Source organism: Rhipicephalus sanguineus, chromosome 7 (genome assembly GCF_013339695.2).
Source record: "Rhipicephalus sanguineus isolate Rsan-2018 chromosome 7, BIME_Rsan_1.4, whole genome shotgun sequence".
In the NCBI taxonomy this organism is placed as follows: Eukaryota; Metazoa; Arthropoda; class Arachnida; order Ixodida; family Ixodidae; genus Rhipicephalus; species Rhipicephalus sanguineus.
Window position 1 is genome coordinate 129,797,898 of NC_051182.1, and position 20,754 is coordinate 129,818,651.

At 45.9% G+C, this 20,754-nt stretch overlaps 1 long non-coding RNA gene across 1 annotated transcript; it reads left to right on the forward strand.

Moving 5' to 3' along the window:
- The first annotated feature begins 17,814 nt into the window (after nucleotides 1-17,814).
- LOC119399926 (uncharacterized) lies at nucleotides 17,815-20,276 on the forward strand. Its single transcript, XR_005184984.2, has 2 exons — nucleotides 17,815-17,945; nucleotides 20,028-20,276. It is a non-coding gene; the product is annotated as an uncharacterized LOC119399926 (long non-coding RNA).
- Nucleotides 20,277-20,754: the final 478 nt, after the last annotated feature.

Sequence of the window (20,754 nt, forward strand, 5' to 3'; positions counted from 1 at the left end):
TCCCACGGGGCGGCGCCGGAGTCGCGCGCGCCCGTCGCCATGGCGACGGACGCCGTTGCCCGCGCTTCCCGATCTTCGGTCAAGCGGCGGGAGAACCGGGAAGAGACCGCCGCGCCAGAGTGTACAGTGGCTGTTCGCCGGTGGACCGGCGGCTCCTTCGACGAGCTGATGGCATGACCGCCTCGTCGCCGGTGCGTTGCGGCGTCGACAAGAGCGTCGCTGAGCAGCGGGTCGTTCGGGACCAGCGCGGGCTTTTGGAGCTCCTGCGCCGAGTAGTATTGACGACGACCAAATGCCGCACAGCCTCCCGGAATGCCTGATCGTCTTCGAAGCCACGTGACTGTCTTCTACGCGTGACATCAGCTGTCGAGGTTAGTGAGTGCTGGTGTTTTCCTTTTCAGTCTTTGCGTGTATTGCATGCTTCTGCTTTTTTTTTATTGCAGCGCCGTTTTTTTTTTTCAGCATGTTCACCGTTGGGATCGTCCTGGGGTAACTAGAGCGCTAACGTAATTTCTAGGAATGCATTTTTAGAGAAATCGGTTTGCTACAGTGCTTCTTTTTGATGCTACGTTTGGGCAACCAAATCGTAGGTTTCGACTGGTTTACGCGAAAGGTTTCGAAGAAAAATTGCAGGACATCGGTGTGCATGCACGTCATTGTCGTCAAAGGTGCATGAATTTCTTTCTTACCAAGCATTCACATAATCAATTTTGAACAGTTTCATGCGCCGGAGCTGCCTTTTCAGATTTCATTTTTTTCTCCTCTGAGACTGCGGCTTACAGATTTTCCCGTATCGAACAATAAGCCTGGGTTGATCGTCAGCGCTCCGTCATTGTCTATTCCGTTCTCCCGCCTTTTCCTTGGAAAATAGCGCAATATATCTAATAGCGTCACTAGAGAAGCCTTCAATTTTCAATCAAAATCTGACTTATAAGCTATACGCGAATAAAAAAAAGCTTTGTAGTCAGCGAGGCATGAATTCCCTGCGTTGTATGACGTCGCGATTGATGTGGTTTGGCAGATCGCCGTGTTATGAATTTTTCCACTACACCTTACCGAAGGCTCCTCTTCCTTTTACTGCATTCAACGCTTTGTTGCTCGTCGCACTTCACGCAACCCGCTTTTGAACCTTCCCCACACACACGCATGGACACACACCAACGTTTACGAACACATGCGAAATGTAAGACGCTAGGCTGCCAATGCTCGTAGTGCCTTGCGAATTTTAAAGCTCTGTTACTGAGACATGCACACACACGTCACAGCTTGTAAAGCCAGGGTAACGGTGAAATCTGCAGGGCCTATCGAAGCGTACAAGGCCATTACGAACGCAGCTGTTGACGAGACCGACGTATATTGTCGACCACCTGTTGCTTATGCACTGCTCGAAAGACGCGATGAAGGAGTAGGACAGGTGTCATACTCATATCGAAAGAGCTTAATAATACAGCCGGTAGAATGTTCGCATGAGAGTTAACACACGCCTATGTCCGATATTTAACCCTCGTGCAGTGGTAACAGAACGAAACGCTTCTGTTTAGGGGCGGGAATTTTATTTATTTATTTATTTATTTATTTATTTATTTATTTATTTATTTATTTATTTATTTATTTATTTATTTATTTGATTTGCATACATTTAGATACACAAGGACACAGAAAAAAGAGCGAGCTGGCAACTGCCACCTAGAGGGGCACGACGCCGGCCTACTCTTTCGGAAAGAGGGAAGAGAAGATAGGAGGAGAGAAAGAGGAAAGAAGATAGTAAAGAAAAAAACTGACGAAGGCTTGGACAAAAATAGGTAAACACACACACACGATGAAACGCTTGTATGGTCACATCTGTTTGGTCCACGTCACACGCCGAGTAATGCACGTACTCTCGTTTCAATCGTCACCAGTCCCTGTCACGTCGGTGTAATATTGGCTGGTACGCTCGCCATATAGCCAACATCAGCTTTAATGGCTACAGGTTCGTAGAGTTATGAAGTGGTTATATCGAAGCGCATACCTGTTGTTACGCTTACTTAAAGACGGCCGGACTGTAGCAGCGCGAGTTCGTGTTGTGTGTGTTCAATCTAATTGTTTATTCTTCTTTTTCTTGCTCTTGTTCTTTATTCTCTTTCTTATCTATCATTCCTCCTTTCCCCCACCCCACGTGTAGGGTAGCCAACCGAGCTTTGGCTCGGTTGGCTACCCCAGCCATACGCCAGCGGCATAATCCCATTTCCTCTACAGTGCGACCCGGTTATACCGAAAAAGCTCATAAAACATCTCGATATAACGAGAGATTCAACACACAGCAACTCGTCTATAACGAATTTCACGCGAATATTGTGATGGCTTCATTTACGCAGATTCGTTATTTGTAACCTCCAGTACTGAAGAGAAGCAAGCAAAAGCCATTTATCGAATACTTCACTAGGCGTAGTAGACACTGATTGTTTCCTGTGCGTCTAGGGTCGATAAAATAGCGTTCTCAATGCGCGAAATCGGTCAGAACTTTACCAGCTCGGCTTTACTGGCGCTGGCAGTGGACACCTCGAGTTCGACAGAATCGCTGCTGTGTTCGTTCTAATGGAGTCGCATTGCGTGACTTTTCTTCGGTACGTTCTGCGTGTTCGATGTAGAGAATTATTCCCGTGATCCAGATTCGTTCTAATTAGGGTCTGTGGCTTAAATAACTCTAGCAGTAGACAGTTCGAGTTCCGAAGGAAGTTAGCGTTGAGCTCGGCGTAAAGGAGACTTTTTGCAATATTTGGATGTAGAGATTCGGTCTATCCGGATTCGTTGTACACGTGTCAGACATTGTAATATAGTCGCATTTCCACGAAATTGTTGTCTTTGGAAACTGCAGCACTCGCAAAAAAGAAAAAAAAAACGATGTTTTTTTTTCGCTGCGGGTTTTCTTGAAAAAGGTTCGCTTTTAGAGCGTCAAGGTTTAATTACTGCCTGACTTAAGTTAGAGGAAAGAAGTTGTTAAGCACCCGTTTTCCACGTTAGCGCCTGCCTTACTCCTATATACTGCTGCTGCTGACAGCAGTGACATTGGTTGCGCGTGCTTGTGTGTGCGCTATACCGTTTATTTATCATCTCGGCGCGTTACAGCTCCTGCAGGCGAGTTCCCGTCACCCGGTCTCGTGTTTTAAGCCTCGCGAAAGCAACCAACCCACAACTATAGCTGCCTCGGGTGTACCGCCGTCGACAGCTGACGCATAAAACCAGACACGAGTTAAGTTGCGAATTTGATTTTTGTGTAGCTGAAGTTCACGGTGACGCCTTTCTTGTTTTTTTAGTTTAGGAATAGAAATTAACAAGCCCGTGGCATATTTAGGTGCCTACATTTAGTTCATTTTCGGGGAACACCAAACGCGATTGCTCGTCGCGAGTCGCGTGGTTTTCGCTGTTCGCGCTGAAATGTTATCCTGTTAGTGTAAGAAAGGCACCACCCTTGGGAACAGTTTGTTTCAGTCAGTAAAACTTTCTTGCAGTCTATAGTCGGATGCAACTTTAGATGTCCGCGGCGTTTCCTCCTCAATGGCGGACGCACGCAAGCCTGCACCAATGGGCGCGCACTCGGGATTGTCGTCATGAGCGGAACGGCCGGTGGCTCCGCCTTCGGAGAACACCGGCGCGTGCATGAGCGGGACTATTTCTTTAGTGGCGGAAGGCGATCGGCTGCCGCGCTTCGGTCATCTGGGCGGGGCCTCTCCGGACTTCTTAAGTTGTATTCGACTATATAGTTGGTTCGTATCGAAGTGCTGCGCAAGTACAAAATAAAGAAAAAAAAATAGGAGCCCATCCCCTATCGGGGAAAGGCGGGAAGCGAAGCTTCGCGCCTGCGTGCCTCACCTAGTATTTTCCTTTCTTTCCTTTCTTTCTCTCTTTCTCTGTTTCTTTCTCTCTCTCTTTCTTTCTTGACCTCGAGTTTTCCTTTTTCTTTCTTTTTTTAAAGCGAAGGATTTAGATGCCTCATCGAACTCGAAAATTGACTGTCGGTGTCCCGCGGCGTCAGACACAGCACGAGTGATGCAAAAAAATCATCACGTGATGACGTCACCATATGACGCGACGTGACGTCACATGACGCCGTCATCACATGACATCGTAGCTTGGTCAAAGGTTTGGCCGATCACGGGGGCTGTGCAAAACCAAGTGAGGTGCCTCCGACCCTGGAGGCAGTGCAGAACCACTCTAGGTGCACAGAACTCTCGGAGGGTGGCGCAGCAGGATCAATGCATCGACCCAAAGAAAAAGATGGCTTTCGCCTTCAAATCGTTTTAGTTGAATCCACAAGGGACCCTGTGAGATCTTTTTTTGTGCTTGCGCAGCAATCAGTAGATTCAGTGAACATGTTAAGGTGCTGTCTCTCGAAATGCTGTCCCTAAGTTCAGATGACTCATTACATCTATGCGGTCGACATGTAGCTGAATTTCACGTATTTTAGCTTATTTATTTTTATCCCATTGTCCTGTCACGGTTACCTTTTTATCTCACTAACATCAATAAAGGACGGTTGTATCATACTTTAGCTAAATGGCGCCTACTGCTCTTTTGAGGAAAAGGTAAAGGTAACAACTTGTCGGGCGGTTTTTAAATTTCATTTACGTACTTCCCATCCAGTGGCGTAAATCCAGAACAATCGCAAGGGGGGGGGGGGGTAGGGGCACATATCTTGCCACGGTGGCCATTTTGTTTTCATAAAAATAGGTTTTATTCTTAGTGATATAAAATTCCAAATCGTCTTTTGAATTTATTAGAATTCGAAGGTTGTGGGTTCGGGCCCCACCGACTGCAAAAAAAAAAAGTATTTTTTTCGTCCACTTTAACTCGTTTGTATATATATTATAGTTACTACACCGCAGTTAAGAAAAGTACGTGCGATATGCTTTCCCGTCGCGTTTTTTTTTTTGTTGGCTTCATTAGGTTATAATCGTATAGTCACAAAGCTGGGAGACAGCTAGTTTCTTTTATTACGATTGCAATTATACGGACACTCTCGACGGGTTTCTGGCGTCGGCGTCGCCATCACGTTCCCTATAAAGTCCCAAATTGATAACATCACCCCGCGCATCGTATGTTCTACCCGCGGCTAAACGCGTGCGAGCGGGGGCCACGAACGCGGCTGAAGCAGAGATCAAACGAGCCGGCCCATCTCCGTCGCTCGGAGGGCGCATGCGATAACATCCCCCCGCGCGTTAGACCTGCCGTCGAATGTTCAAGTAGAGAGGAAACGCGCCGCCCGTCTTTAATGAGCATGAAAGGACGCGGCGGAGGGGGGGGGGGGGGGGCTCGCTCGAGCAGCAAACGTGAACATTTATTCTAAGGACGCGGTCGCGATCGCAGGCGCGTGCTCTATCTCGGCAGGCAACAGCGGTCGGCTTGTATACCCTTCCACGTGCTGCGCTCTTAACGCGAAGAGACTGTGCGAAAAGAGCATCTCTCCCTGGAGCGACCGTATTCTCTTACATCAGCGCTTTGTAGTTACGCGATATCTGATCCAAAAGAGTTAGCTGCCCGCGTTACTTTGTATAATATTACAATTCGTTGCTGTCGTATTCTTTGCTTCGCCCTTGCGGTGAAACTGATTTTTTTTTTCCTGTTCATATCGAGCCACACCCAGAAACCGAAACTGTAAGCCTAATTTACAGCCTGTGTGAATTACGTTGCAGCAAAGAGCAATCAACAAAATTCGCCAAAAAAACAAAGAAACAAACAAAATGAGCTAGTTTACGAAAACTTCTCTGTTAGAAGGAATGTGTTCCGAATAAAAAGAAAGTAGCCAGCTACTCGGCCCGTTCCAGCCAATACCAGCCTAATACAGTGAGCCAATGGGGCGTGTAATTGGATTCCACTTTTGTATAAAGAAACCGTACCGCGGGCCAGCCTGATTACCGCGCGAATACACTTGTTTACGTGGACTATATGTAATTGCTTGAAATAACGCGTAGGAAGAAATGTGTGCGCGTGAACGTTCTATTGCAAGGTGAACTCCTGCAAGGGAATTGTCAATTGTCGTGTTAATTTCTTTGTTTGTATCAGTTTGCTATGTGTGTTTTATATATACAACATGTAATTGCACAGCACAATAAAAAAGCTATCGCACAGCGCTAGTTTTTGTGTTCACACCTTGCGTAATTGAATTGTGCTATTGAGCCTTCTCAGAAACCAGCTCCAATTTCAATACGGTCTTACACGGGTGCCAAGTATTGAACGCAGGTACACACTACAAAATAAACAAGCGCTAAAAAAACTTGAAAGCGCTATACTTAACTGTCAAGCAAATGAAATTATGTGTGAAAAATTAATCTCAAGGGAAAGGGGGAGACATTTGCGTGAGGTGTCCCGGGCCCCACCCCCTTGCCTGAACACAAGCGGTGTCAGGACCGCCCCCTGACACCACCTTGATTTTCGCCAGTGATCTCCAACCAGTGCCGCAGCCTTTTTCGGGTTGACGTCACAGCGGCAACTTGTGTGCGTCATTTGAAAGCAACCTATTTTCAGTTCTAATGTCAGAAAGCTGTTGGCACATGCATAATTAAATGCCCCTACTTACGGGCATGTCGTACTGATATATTGATACATAGCATTAATTTAATGACGTATGCCGTGTGCTAGAGTAACCTGTGTTGACTCATCTGTCTTTGTTTAAAGACGATAGTCTTTCTTGGGATACTTAAACGCAGAAATTTTGGTCTGTCTGTCTCTCTGTCACACGATTCAGCCAGCCGGCCAAAGTTTAACCACTTGCTGAACGCCCAGCCATCTTGAACTGGTAGCCGCGTTCATACTTGGGAACATTGTCCATCGAGAAGCAAATATTACGCATATCTGAGGCGCAACATCAATACGTAAGTATTAGGTGGTGTGTTGCTTTACTAGAAAATGCATAGATACGTAATTCTAAAGACCCTAGTGTTTCTTAGGCTGCGCCGAAACGGCGTAGAAACGGCCGGCAGAAGACTGTCGTCTTTCGACGACATTTGCAGCGTATAGCACGCAGATACGCAGCCATTTTTTTTTTTACTTTTCCGTGCTGTTAATAAAGGGCTCCTAAGCAACCTCCGGAAATACAGAGAACGATCCCGTTATTCTCTCCTTCCGGTTCTCGTCTTTTCGGTGCCGCAATTCGTGACGTCAGCAGTCTGTTCACGTGACGTCATGCGAAAATAAGCTCTCGATTGGTCCATCTACGATAGATTATCATCTATATACCCTGCTTTGCCCTATATACCGTGCTTTGCCATGCAGTCGTACGCCCGTTCTGCCTGGTCTCGCACGACTCTCGCTTGCGATCAAATGATTTCACTTCGTTTTGTGCGTTTTCGACTGCGCTCAGCGTGTAGCCGAAAAGCGCGTAATCCTGACAGGCTCAAAGCTTAGTGCTGTCATCGTCCACGTGTTTTATGAGGAAAAATGGGGCGAGGAGGATACAGCGCCTGTAGGAAGGGTAGTGAAGGCGAGAGTGAAACCAATTTCTCGTCTGTGATCTCGGAGTGGTTTAGGGGCCCTTTGAAGCAGTGAATTCGCTCCGATTTGCGCAGTCTTTGCCGTACATCGATATACGTATAGCGTTATAAATGCTACAAGCGTGTGCGAATGCAATTAACGATAACTGATCAAGTTGCATCTTTCTTTGGTTCGGTAAGCGCTCTGACCACATGGAAGTCGCGCACTCGTGTTTGAAATTACGAAGAAAATTAAAAACGGACGTAAAGCGCGAACGACTTCGTACCCTTCTTCGTGCCCTTCTTCGTCGCCTCGTTTACAAGATGAGTTCCTTACGAACTACTTCGCTAAGTAGTCCTTAATGACTACTTAGCGAAGTAGTCCGTAAGGAACTCGTGATGTCCACTATATAAATTCGAAGTGACTGTTGTAACGTGTGCGCGATGTCACGCGTAAGATTGCGATTTCGGGTCATAGCTAGAGTTTACTCATGGAGGAAGGAAGAGGTCACATGGTCACTTGTGCGTTTGCCTAAGATGACTGGGAAACGAAAGCCAACTTCTTCGTTTTTTTCTCAGTCGCCTGTATTGCCCCCCCCCCCCTCCTCATGCGCCTTCGCGATGACGGAGAGGGCCGGGGCGTATCATCTCTGTTTAAGCAGCGACCGGCGGTAGCCGTCACAAGTTTTCAGTCGCACACAGAACATAAGACGCGCAGGGTGACGTTATGGATTTGGACTTTATACGGAACATGACGGCGACGACAAAAACGCGCCTCGAGTTTCCATACTGCTATCGCAATAAAAAAAAGAGATTTTCGTTCAGGTAGCATTATGCTAGCGTGCACGAGTCTTTCTGTAACTTAAATATTGCGAGTGGGCGCGAACGTTGCAGAAGTGGCTTTAAGTAAAATTGACGAGAGAACCACCCGCCTTGAACGTAGCCCCCACGTGAACGGAAGGTGGCTTTACCGCACGAATTCTAGATTTCAAGATGGCGGACCTATGTGCAGCTGTGGCTCCCTTTGAAAGCCTTGCACAGTTACATTAGCGTCGGCGAAATGGTGCGTGTTTTTGCGTGACGTCAATCGCGGTATATGACGTCACTAGTTTGTGCATACTTGTGCTTGTATCACATCGTTCGGGGTTATATACCCCATCGGTCGGTCGGCGGGCCGGTCCGAATGGCCGGGCGGTAGCTAAAAAAATGCTGCACGTTTCTTAAATAAAAGAAGCAGACGCGGCCATTTTGGTCTAGCTTGAGTCCCGCGTTCGACTGACGCTCTTCGCGTGGGATTTCGTTTGAACCATCGACAAATAGCCGAATTTAAATTTGATCGCTTTCTTTCTCTATTTCTTTCTTTCTTTCCTTCTTTCTTTCTTTCTTTCCTTCTTCCTTCCTTCCTTTCTTTCTTTCTTTCTTTCCTTTTTCCCCAGACGCAATCTTTCGTGTTTTCCACGCTGTCACCGAAGTGTATAATTTCACTCACTTAAGCAAGCAGCGAACCAGTGTAATGCCGTGAAGTGTCATCACAGCAGCCGTGTCCCCAACATTGACGTCGCTCGCTGTGCAGCCTCGCGCTGCATTTAAAAGTCATGAGCCCTGATCCGTGCCCTTCTTTCTAAAAGAATGTCTGGAAAGCTGTGTCTACAGGTTATAATGAAGAAAGAAAAACACATCCGCGATGGCGTTTGGTTTTCAGCGGCCTTGTACTTTCGTGCGTTGTGCCCTTTGAAAGCAAAACCGGAACAAACACAAGAGACATCCGACTTCCCTCCTCCCCTCGCCATCCCTGCAAACAGGCACGCTCTTTGATTTTGTATTAAACTAATGGATGCAGCGATTTAAAAAATACGTGGTTGTTTTGGCAACGTTGAGACGTTGCTGTTTTTTTTTTGTCGAACGTTTACTGCGTGTATACGTCGGGGGGTGTTCGCACTCTGGCGAGCGGGGGTTATTCGTGGAACACCCCCCTTCTATCGATCTATTTGAATGAAATCGGAGATGATGGCAAACAAATTTGCTTTTACGGTTGCGTCCGTGTCAGTAAACTGATGAATGGTTATTGTATATATAACTTAAACATTACGTTGGCCGATCTGTTCTTTATTCTCAGATGACAGGGCCACATGCCATATATGGCAAGCGACATATTTCTCTGTCGAGCCAAAGCGAACAAGTCTGTGCCAAAACACTGCCCTCCCGGCAGTGATGTTTCTTGTTATTTGTGTTTTCGAAACTTGACTGTGTATTTCGGGAGTGCTTGCAATCCTGCGAGTGGGTGTGCGGGGAACGAGTGGGTGTGCGTCGATTCAGATGGATGAAATCGGAGAGGCTGGCAAACTATTTTATTTCTGCGGTTGTTTGCCGTATCAGTAAACTTATTAATTGTTATAGCCTGCATACAACCTAAACATTACGTGGGCTCCTTCGGCGTTGTATTCTGAGACGACGGAGGCATATATGCCGCTTAACATATATGTCGCTATCATAATTGTCGAACCGGAAGAAAATGTGTCGAAATACTATCCTCCCGGCAGTGGCGTTTATTGTTGTTGTTTTCGTTTTCGAAACCTACACTGTAAACCACTTTGCACCCTTAATGGGGTTTCAAGCAAGCAAAACACCCTTCTGCATAACGAAAATTTGCAAATATTAGGGTGTAAGGGTGCTTTCCTTCCCCAAAACAGCCTTTAGGGGGTAATGCTCTAACTAATCACCCTTTAGGAGTTAAGGGTGTTATGTGTTATCGAAACACCCATGGCCCATACCACAGCGTGCCAGATGATAACTGGGACTCGCTGATTAAAATGTCGTTGGATCTTCGGCGAGTTTAGATTAAAAGATATGTCTCTTTTAGGGCTATCTGCAAGCGTGCCGTAAATTTACGCCTATTATCTTAATGTTTATTGTTCATTTATACGGAACAGGAATATCTCCACCGGCACTGAACGGTGGCTTAAGATACTATGGCTATATATAGCAGATGTTCAGTGTAAGGCTGTGTAGCACGAGCGCTCCGTCCATGTGGCATTTTACAATACGCTTTGTTGTGTGTGCGGTGTGGCGCGTGCGTAGACCTTCTATGCTGATGTCATCTATAATTGCATCTTCCCTGACTGGTAGATTTTTTTTCACATTTTTCAGTGATAAGGGTGTTTAGGCCACTGGAAACACCCTATGGTATGGGTGTTTTGATACCTGAAAACACCCTTTTCTTAGGGTTGTAAAGTGGTTTACTGTGTAGCTGCGTACTTCGGGAGTGTTTGCACTCTTGCGAGGAACATCTCCATTTTATCGATTTAGATGGATGAAATCGGAGAGTCTGGCAAACTATTTTAATTCTGTGATTGTTGCCGTACCGTTGAACTGATGAATGGTTCAAGTGTGTATGTAACATAAAGATTACGTGGGCCCTTCGGGTTTGTAGGCTGAGACGGCAGGGCCATATATGCCGATTGCCATATATGTCGGGCCATATATGTTGCTCGCCCTATTTGTAGGGCCATTTATGTCGCGATCACAGTACTTGTCGAACCAAAGCGAAGGAGTTCCCTAACAAGTCCACGTTGCAGCTCGCCTAAAACACAAAATATTTTCCTATCGTGCGCTGCAAACCTGTCTTATCAGTGACGCATCGACCACGAGTTATGGTTGATTTCTACGCGGCGTTCACTCTAGTTGTCTTATTGATAATCTTATCTCTGCCAATTCTTCGTAACGGCGGAAAAAATGTCGGTGCTCAGAAACAGCGGTTGCGAATGCTCAGTTCATACGACGTACGAAAGGAAACATTGCGCAAGCAGAAGTATTCCACAGTTGCAGGCGCCTGGTCGATAAGATCGATAGTTCTGATTTGAAATCATATCGCCTCTTATTCCTTACGTATTCCTTTATTTTCGCCATATCGCTCGGAGATAGCGCTTTGGTACTTCTTTCTGCCACTATTGCAGCGTTTTTATTTCTGTAGTTGTTTCTCGCAGCTATGACAGTACATTTGGTGCTAGAAAAAGTAAGATAATTTGAGGATAAATATCTGCGCTGCTTCCGAAAGCAGACGACGCGCATGTTTATCTATACACTCTAGCTGGTAGCAGACGAATATATCTTCACCTCTAGACGATGCATGACAGACACAGAGCATGGCAAAACAGACGACCGATGTTCTGACTTGCAGATGACGGCCAGGGAATCGTTCCCGTGATCGTTAATATTTGTTTTAGATCGCGTGTAGAGACGCCGCCGCCGCCGCGTATTTAGTCTATACCTGTAGCGTCGACGGGTGGCGCCAGGTTTCAACTGCATGTATATTTCACCGTACATAAATATAACGCTTGCGCAAAAACCAACCCGCGTTATTTTTGAATTTCAACAATGCCTCGCGTGCGCTGCACCAACAGATGTGCTGCAAGACCGCGTCGTCTGCTATTGCGGGGGCGGCGTTTACAGCATTTCGCGTTCTCTCGCGTATTCTCGTCCCGTCGCGGGAATCGTTGACCCGGCATTTCGCGAATCGCGGAGTGGGGTGCATACACGCGTTTCACCGCTAGGTGTTTCGTGGATATGGGCCCCCTGGTGGGGATTCTCTGTAGGCTTGTGTATCTCATCGTCGATGCAACGTAAGCACCGGTTAACCTTAGCTGGAAGACGGGTGCTCGTTCCCGGGATCTTCCCATGCGGATTGACTCGGCTTGATGCGTTCGTGCTTGTTTTATCGCTTTTGTTTTTTTTTTCCCCTTTTCGTTTAGTGCAGCCATTATTTGCGCGCAGGCTGACGCCCTCTTCCTTTCTTATTTGTGTTTTAGAAAGGGAGGGTCAGTGTTTTATTTCGCCACATATATCTCCAAAATAATATTTCCTACCAGTATTCTCCCTTTCATATTCATTATAATGTGTGCCAATATTGCACTCTGGGTACAACATTGTCCGCTGGTTGCGACATTGTCCTTTGGGTACAGTACTGTCTTTTGTGTGCAACATTGTCCTCCTCTGCGTGCAACATCCTTTGGGTACAACGTTGTCCTCTGGTTACAGCATCGTCCTCTGTGTACATTATTGTCCTCTGGGTACACGCTCGACTGTTCTTAGAGTTTTGCGTTGGTAGCAAAACAAAACACGACGGAACATTACCATATAAATAACTACTTCTTGAAATCTTTCCATGGGGTTCAAGCTTGTATATATATTCGTATTGTATATTGTTTGCATTGCCATTAACTATTATCACTGTGCTTTCTGTTTATTTTAGATTGTTATCCCAATGTATACGACATTTTTGACGTAGCTGTGTTCGACGCAGCTGTGTATGTTTGTGTCGGCGTAGAATAATCTACGTTTTCATTTGCACCTGCAACTTTCATGTTTGTTCTTTCTCTGTACCCCGCCACTGTAATGCCTGTATGGGTGCTGTGGGTACTAAATAAATAAATAAATAAATAAATAAATAAATAAATAAATAAATAAATAAATAAATAAAGCTTTGCGCTGTCGCTCTTGTAATTACGTCACACTTGTAATTAGGCCGCCGCCTCTAAAAGTTTGAGCAGTTTCCTTCAGGGTGATCGAGCGCTGCTAATGAGGCGCTCCATCCTCTTCTGAGGACCACGACGTAAATGTCAGCTGCACGGTTTAATTCGTTTTAGTCATGTTAGAGAGACTGGAACTTTTCCTGCTTCTTTTGACGCCGTTGCGCTACCTATACACCATAACGAATACGGAACAAAGGCTGCTTTTCGAGAGAAGGTTGCTTCTTTTGTTCGAAGAGATGAGGAAGCGGAAGAAATCGACGGCAAGACCAGGAATTTAGCTGCAGCGCTCAGACCATCTGGCAACCCTGTGCTCGTGACTGGTGGAAGAGGAATGAAAGATAATAGGAAAGAGATGTTACAAAAAAAAAGGAAGAGCAAAATAAAAAAGAAAAAGGAAAGGAGAATACGACACTGCTTAAAATCTGTCTCTTAAGGCCAGATGTCCGCGAGAAACGCAACGACGCTTTCAAAGCCTTCTCTGCTGAGGACGCTCGATGGGATTCGAAGTTTGTATTTCCGCGCCGTCAGCGTGTTCTAAGCTTACCTATTAAAAAAAAAACGATCGTGTAACGAGAACTATAGCGCAGAGGCAACCTAATACGACCTGTAGACGTATCATACTATACGACAGAAACTGGCGGTCGCGCTTCGGTGAGGTATATCGTTACTCCCTTTTCACAGCGGTAGTATATACACGTTAAAATGTCATATAGGTTCGATGATAGGCGACTCGTCGCTGCGTTCGACGTGCTTAGCGTACAGTGTTTCCAACCCCTCCCCCTTTCTCTCTTTCTTCGTCTCTTCCCATTTGCTTGTTTGTTTGTTTTCAGTACGCCTGGCTCTGTCTGTCGTGTACCGCAGTTTTCGGACTACAGTCCACGCACGTCCGCCGCGGCGGTACGGTACTTATACGGTGCACGGCTGCTTACCCGAAGATCGCGGGTTCGATCCCCGGCCGCGGCGGTCGCATTTCGGTGGAGGCGAGATGCTGGAGGACCGTGTACTTCGATTTAGGTGTACGTTTAATGTACACCAGATGGCCGAAATTTTCGGAGCCCTCCACTACGGCGTCCCTCATAATCATATCGTGGTTTTGGCACGATAAAACCCCGGATATTATTATTACAGTCGTCCACACATCGCTGGGAGCCCGACGCGTGTTAGCTGCACAAAGAGAAAACAACAAGTCACATTAAAAAGTTTAAATGAACCAAGAAGAAATGCACCGCGAATTTAGGGTTTCACTTTGCGAGGTCTTTTTTTTTTTTAATGTTTTGGTGATTACACGTTCCGCCCTCGTTTGAACGTCAGCGTCCGGCGGCGCGTTTTTCTTCTCTTTCATTTGCAAAAAATAATGATTATAATAATGAAAGAAAAAGAAAGCACACAGCTCCCGTATCCCGCCGTGCAACAAACCCCTACACGTTGGGGTGAAAGGCGATTCCTTTAAAAGCGCCGGTAGGCTTCCTGTTTAGAGTTTCTAATTATTTTATTTATGTGTTATTTGTTCTTTCGCTTCGTCGTAATGAGCTTTTGTAGGGGGGGGGGGGGGCAGCGTTTCGCCGGAAAAAAAAGTGAATGCCTGTAGAGCTGCTTCAGGGAACACGGGTGGGAGGAACGCCGAAGATTTAGGGGACAAAGAACACGAAGTGCCTTAAAAAAGGAGCTGAAGAAGCTGCCTATGGAATTTTTTTCCGCTAGTGGATGTTTTAGTGTCCTTGCGTGTTCTTTTTTTTTTTCCTTTCTTTCTTTCATTTTTTGAGGACAAGAAGATTTGCACGCCATGCGAAAAGGTCGTGCAAGCAAGACGATACGTGAACTTCAAGAAAATGTGCTTGCGTCTTCTGTATGTGTGCGGGAAAGTGTCTTTTGAGGGCACGCTTCATTAATGTCATGGCTCACCAACTAGCCCATCAGTTCATAGTAAGTAATACAATCAAATAAAAAAGGGTGTGATGAACAAAAAACGGTATAAAAAAGGAAGTCCGGATTCTCCGATGGGGCGCAGTTCATGCTTTATAGCGTTCTTTCTAAAAATTCGCCGGTGTAACCCGAGTTTTCTCTCCTTTAAGAGTCCCCGTTTCCTTTTTTTTTTCAAGTTTTGCTTGTGAAGTCTTCTTTCTAAAAAGAGAAAAGCGCTTCGCTTCTATAAGGTGTATTTTCCAGATGATGCTGTCCTTTTCTTCTGCTTTTTTTATTTTTCCTGTTTTTTAATTAATCGTGTTGTACGTACGCCGTTGTCTACCGCTCGTCCACCGCGGTGGTATAGTTGTTATAACGTTCGACTGCTGAACCGAAGGTCGTGGGATCGAATACGACGTCGGGAATCGGAGGAGGATAGCATGACAGCTGGCGAAGCGCGACAGGTTGGTTTGTTCGTTCAAACACTCCTCTTGCATCGTGGCTACGCGACAATTTATTTAGTCAAGAGACGCATACAGGCAGGACAAGCGTTCGTCCTGTTTATATATATGTCCCCTGTTTAATATTTCGCGCTGGCGCGATGCCCGAGAAATAATGAGGCCACGTATAGAGTCTTCATTACTGCCTCGATCGACTTCAGCTGCTGCAGATGAGGCATCGGAAAACTTTAGGGTACGTGTCAATGAAAGTTCAAGTTTAACGTGCGAAGCAGCGCTCGGAGACAAGAAACAAAATGAATGAACGATTCAACAGGACAACCGCTGCACTCGCAACATATTTTTTTAAGATAAATTAGTTGCGAGTGCGAGTGGTCTGGTGTCTGCGATCGTTGCTTCGCACGTTAAAATGAACTGTCACAAACTCGCCAAACTTTCAGATTTACTGAACTTTAGTGAAAGTGCTAACGATAACGGTTATGAATACTCGAACTGCTATTGACGCATGGTGCAAAGGGCGTCTCTTTTAAACAAGATCGACGGCTGCTTCGTGTAATGCATGCAGCGATAGTTCTCCACTCTTTCGCATTCATCTTTTACAGCCTTTAACTTCTCACACTCGTGAGCACTCATTTGAAACGCGCACAGACGTAGCGCAAGCTGAACATTTGACCGGCGTTATTATTTACGGTCACTGAAAGAGAATGACGACGGGTAGAGTTCGTCGCGAATTTTCATCGCTTGCAGCTTCTACTGCGCTTACTACTACTGTTTATTCTATATTTTCTGTCGGTCGTGGGTGCGAGCAGACAAGAAGCCTGCCTGACGTATAGCCTTCGCAGGTCACTGTATGTATGTAGGATGGATGGATGGATGGATCCATCCATCCATCCATCCTACATACATACAGTGACCTGCGAAGGCTATCATCCATCCATCCATCCATCCTATCCATCCATCCATCCATCCATCCATCCATCCATCCATCTATCTATCTATCTATCTATCTATCTATCTATCTATCTATCTATCTATCTATCTATCTATCTAGCTATCTATCTATCTATCTATCTATCTATCTATCTATCTATCTATCTAGCTATCTATCTATCTATCTATCTATCTATCTATCTATCTATCTATCTATCTGTCTGTCTGTCTGTCTGTCTGTCTGTCTGTCTGTCTGTCTGTCTGTCTGTCTGTCTATCTATCTATCTATCTATCTATCTATCTATCTATCTATCTATCTATCTATCTATCTATCTATCTATCTATCTATCTATCTATCTATCTATCTATCTATCTGTCTGTCTGTCTGTCTGTCTGTCTGTCTGTCTGTCTGTCTGTCTGTCTGTCTGTCTATCTATCTATCTATCTATCTATCTATCTATCTATCTATCTATCTATCTATCTATCTATCTATCTATCTATCTATCTATCTATCTATCTATCTATCTATCATAACTAGCACGTCATGCGTCGTTTGGTACAATCGCGAAATCTTTGAAAAGCGTGACTAGCTTCTATAGTGATAATCACAAGTAACTGTTTCACCATACTAAACGCCTCTAGAAGTCATTGCTCCAGAAATGGCGCGACAAGTCATTCTATTTCTGTGACTATTGACGTTAGTGCCCGGCCACAGCTTCCGTATTACAAAACAAAATTTTGCGATTTCTTTTTTACGGTAATTAACTTCGTCGCACCTAAAAACAACGTTCGATCTCTTTAATCTTTCAACATGTCCTGGTGGCTTTTGGCTGCTGGCCGAAACACTTATCTAAAGTGTCATTATCGTTATTTCAGTTTCATGTTCCCCAAGGTCATTCGTCTTCGACCTTCATTTTCTACTTTCATAGCTTACTCGCTTACGCAATCGTGTTCGACGTCATCATTGTGAACGTAGTAAAAGTCTAGGATCTAGCATTATTGTCACGCGGGACTTCTTTCGCGTGCGCGGCAGCAAAGTACCGAGAGGAAAATAGGAATCGGCTGAAGAATGCCATTCCAATGCAAGGCACATTTCGTCTGATTCCCAGAAATACGCGGACTTCTCCATATATGTCACTGTATACAGCCCTCGACAAACGTATTTCCAAAACGCCTGTTTTTTTTTTTTTTTCTTTTTTGTCCCACTCTGCGACACCGTTAGAACCAAGATGAACTTTTCGAAGACTCGGCATTTCTTGAACTCGCAGTGGCACGCACTTTATAGAAAAGCGAGTCGTGAAATGGCCTTTTGGTACTCCAGAAGCAGCATCGACTTGTTTGCGAACTTTGCAGTGTTCGTGTACCTACCTTCGTGCGATCGTCCTCGCACCCCCCCCCCCTCTCCACCTTCGCCTGTCGGAAGGAAGGTTGGATGCTGTGCTTCGGCGAAGAACTTTATACTGTCTTCCTTCGTGTAGCTGCATTCAGAACAGTTGCTCCTCGCACCCCCCAACCGAGGGGAAGGTTGGATGGTGTTCTACGTGTACGATCACTAATGCAGGCTTACTGCTATTTAAGATAAGTTCGACACGTTACGACTTTTCTTGTTTGGCCCGCTGGGAGTCGAGTCTTTCTTACCGAGCGCCTTGATTGGACTTAACACGCGTTCTAACCGAAAGGTAAGCCTGCATGTGGGCTGATTTAAAATTGTAACGTGTGACTCTACGTTGTTGATCATTGCCCCTGTGATAGGTGCCATACAAGCAGTATTATGTGCACCAGAACAGTGTTTATAAATCCAAGACCAGGAGAAACTTACGTTCGTTTGACTAATACGTTTAAAGCGTTTTGAAAAGCGAGTTGCAATGTAGACGGCTCAATGTGTCCTCTCGGTGTCTGCATCATCGTGTTTATCATACGCGTTAATTGTGTTTCACAGTGTTTTATTCGAGGCGTGTTCTTAAGTTGGAGGGATATTAGTCGACTTTTGAACCGTACTAGACAACAAATAGTTTTGTTATCGTTTACCTTGCGTTCCCGTAGAGCTCCCAGAGTTATCGCTTGGAGTCCACATCTTATAAACGTGATAAACCTCAGTGATTTCAGAGTATAAGTTCCTTCAGTCATTCTGCCACTCCCCGCATTTTCATTATGTTGAAGGTGTGAAAAATATCTCAGCGAACCACATTTTTCTCTGTCGGAATCACAGAGCTTATCCCCGGACGCTATAGACAACCTGCAATCTGCTCCGAGTAACGTTGATCCCAACGGTGCGCTGTACGTAGGGTCTGAAAATTTGTGTGTGTGTGTGTGTGTGTGTGTGTGTGTGTGTGTGTGTGTGTGTGTGTGTGTGTGTGTGTGTGTGTGTGTGTGTGTGTGTGTGTGTGTGTGTGTGTGTGTGTGTGTGTGTGTGTGTGTGTGTGTGTGTGTGTGTGTGTGTGTGTGTGTGTGTGTGTGTGTGTGTGTGTGTGTGTGTGTGTGTGTGTCGAAACTGGGCTTCACACATTGAGGCTCTTCTGTCGGAGCTTACCGGCCGAGCACCGCCGCCTTTCGATTGGAAGAATCCGTATATAGAGAGCGAACTTGGCTTCCCAAACAGCCATATTCTATTGAACGTGTACCGTCATACACTGCGCTGTTTCATCACCACTTGTTCGTCATCTTTTGTGGCGCTGGCTACATTTTGAAGCAGCTGTACGGATGCTGAACTGAATCGCTTTGCTCAGCTACAGTATAGCGGCCTGACGTGCTCTTTATTTCGACCTCTTTCGACCTCTTTAACATATTTCTTTTTTCGAGTCGCTGAGAACGCGCCTTCGCGTATGCTCTTGTTCAATGTATGTTACGTACCGTCGTGGCGAGGTCTCTCTATCATCTACTGCATCCCCCCCCCCCTCCATCCAATCACATCGTCGAATAGACGTCGAACGTTTCGTTTAAAGGGACGCGGTAAAGCGAAACATGGTATGAGTTTCAATTGTGTGGTTCACGTGCCGAAATCACGATATGATTATTGGGCACGCCGATTTGTGGGAGAGCTGGGGCCACGCTTGATGAGTTAACCAGCTGATGGTGTTATTCCTTAAGTAGACACTAATGAAAAAAAGCTATTTTCCGCGCTAATTACCCCATCTCGATACGAAGCGCGTCACTCTCCCAGTGAGAATACGTTTGATACTAAGCGAGAAAACGCACTAAAGGAAAACGCATGTGGCGACGCCACATTCACCTACCCGCACCAATCGCCAGTTCTGGATATGGGTCTTGCGCTGTGGCATGATTTGGGACACCCCGTAAGATAGTCAGAGTAAACGAAAGCCGCGTTCATTCGGCCCAAGTTCCTTGATCGGATGTTCTCTGATAATCAAGGTTTTTATTTATTTATTTATTTATTTATTGATTGATTGATTGATTGATTAATTGATTGATTGATTGATTGATTGATTGTTTTACAGAGTCACTGGCTGACTGATGGAATGATTGATTGACTGATTTACTGACTGATTGATTGACTGACTTGATTCACTCACTGATTGATTGACTATTAATCGATTATCTGATTGAATGATTGACTGACTGATTGGCCGATCGATTGGCTGATTGATCGATTAGCTGATTGCATCATTGACTGATTGGCCGATTGATTGACTCACTGATCGATTGATTGATTGATTGATTGATTGATTGATTGATTGATTGATTGATTGATTGATTGATTGATTGATTGATTGATTGATTGATTGATTGATTGATTGATGCAGGAGCACCGCCGGCTGCCCTGGCGCTGGAATTCGTCGGGCTCCACTGCCCGAGGGGCTCGGCGGCCAAGGTGGCTTCTTCGGCGGCGTCACGGGTGCCCCTGGGCTGGCCCGCCCGGCTACTCTGCCGAGGCGTCAAACTCAAGCAGCGGCTCGTCTCGGGGCTGCTCCTCGCCGCCTCGGCCATCCTCTTCCTCACCCTCGTGCGCATCACGGGCGTCCGGCAGCTGCCGCCATTCGCGTCGCCCGCCCAGGCTTGGGTGCCCAGCCACAGCAAGGGAGTGGCCGGACCGTCGGCTCAGCAGGTGAGCGCGTGTAGACTATTTTACGGATCGGTTTTGGTGCCGCCGCATTGGGCTGCAGCCTTGCCGTTTCGTATCTTAACGACTGAGTGAGAACTTTATTGTGCTTCAAAAGTGGCAGAAGCTGAACGCGACTGGTGGTCCCGCTAGCTCGCCCTGAAACGAACCGTGCTACGGTATAGACGCATACGCAATGAAAACGGTTGGGTTGGTGCACTCGGCGTTTCATGACCATACGCGTCGCGATATACAAAAAACAAGAAAACATTTGTTTAACGGCCCAAGGTGGCAACGCTCTTGTGTCTTACTTAAGATCATCTACAGCCGACGCTCTCCGAAAAAAGGAGGCAAATCCGAAACTATGGGCCACGACTGATGATGGCGAACGATATGCACGATTTATCCCCTCTGTTAGCTGCCAAAGTGTG